This window comes from Charadrius vociferus, unplaced genomic scaffold (assembly GCF_000708025.1).
Source record: "Charadrius vociferus isolate BGI_N301 unplaced genomic scaffold, ASM70802v2 scaffold889, whole genome shotgun sequence".
Lineage (NCBI taxonomy): Eukaryota > Metazoa > Chordata > Aves > Charadriiformes > Charadriidae > Charadrius > Charadrius vociferus.
Genome location: NW_009650189.1, coordinates 3127 through 4169, shown reverse-complemented (window position 1 = coordinate 4169; position 1043 = coordinate 3127).

Below are 1043 nucleotides of genomic sequence, written 5' to 3'. Positions count from 1 at the left end.
AGGGCTGGCGGGGATGGCCGCGCTGCTCCTGAGTGTGTGGGGCTGCAGGGGTGGATGGGGGCCGGGGCTGTGCCCGGGCTCTTCCCCGGGGAGCCCAGCGACACCTCTGCCCTCTCCTTCTTCAATGGCTCTTTCCCCCTCCTGCCTCTCTCCCGCCCTTTCTGCCCCTTGCCGGACCCTCCTAGTCCCCTCTTCTTTTTTTCCGCATTTCTCCACTACCTCTATCAGTACGAGCCAGATAGCATGAACTGCTGCCTTTCCATGCATCTTCTCCTTCCCCTGTGCATTCAGCAGTTATTTTTACCCCAACTATAGCCCTTTCTCCTTCACTGTGACAGCCCCTCTCCCTGTCTTCTCCTCCTCTCTTCCACCTGCCCACACAGCCACCCATCTTCTGACCCATCTCTCCAGGCATCAATAACAGCTCTTCCTATTCTTCTTCCCTGCCTGCACTCACCCATACCGGGATCATGGGCACATGCCCCCATTCATTCCAAACTGGTGCTGTCTCAGTGCAACTCTTTACTGTAACACACCCACCTCTCCTGTGTCCTCTTCTTCTCTCCATCCATCCATCCAGCCATCCCTGTACATGGCTTTCATTCGAATTCTTCATGCATCTATTTCAAAGTGCCTTCCAGACTTGTCCCCTGTCACCACTCACCCACACCAAGGTCACTCTCGATCCATCTTGCTGAGCACATTGTCCCTATTTGTTCTGGTCCAGCTCTATCCCACTGCCACTCTTTCTGACGATTTCTCTGGGAAAAAAAGCCATCAGAGCTGGGTGATTTTTGGTGATCTTCGGTCTCTCCTTCTCCTCTCTTGGCAGTGGCTGTGGGCAGAGCCCAGGTGCAGCAGGAGCCATTGGCAGAGACCACCGAGGGCACCAGCATCAGCATCAACTGCTCACACCCCAACATACAGACCAGGGATTTCATCTACTGGTACCGTCAGCTCCCGGGACGAGGCCCCGCATTCCTCGTGGGCACTCTTAAGGATTCCAAAGCAGTGCAGGAGCCTTTGGGGCAGCTGCGGGGGGC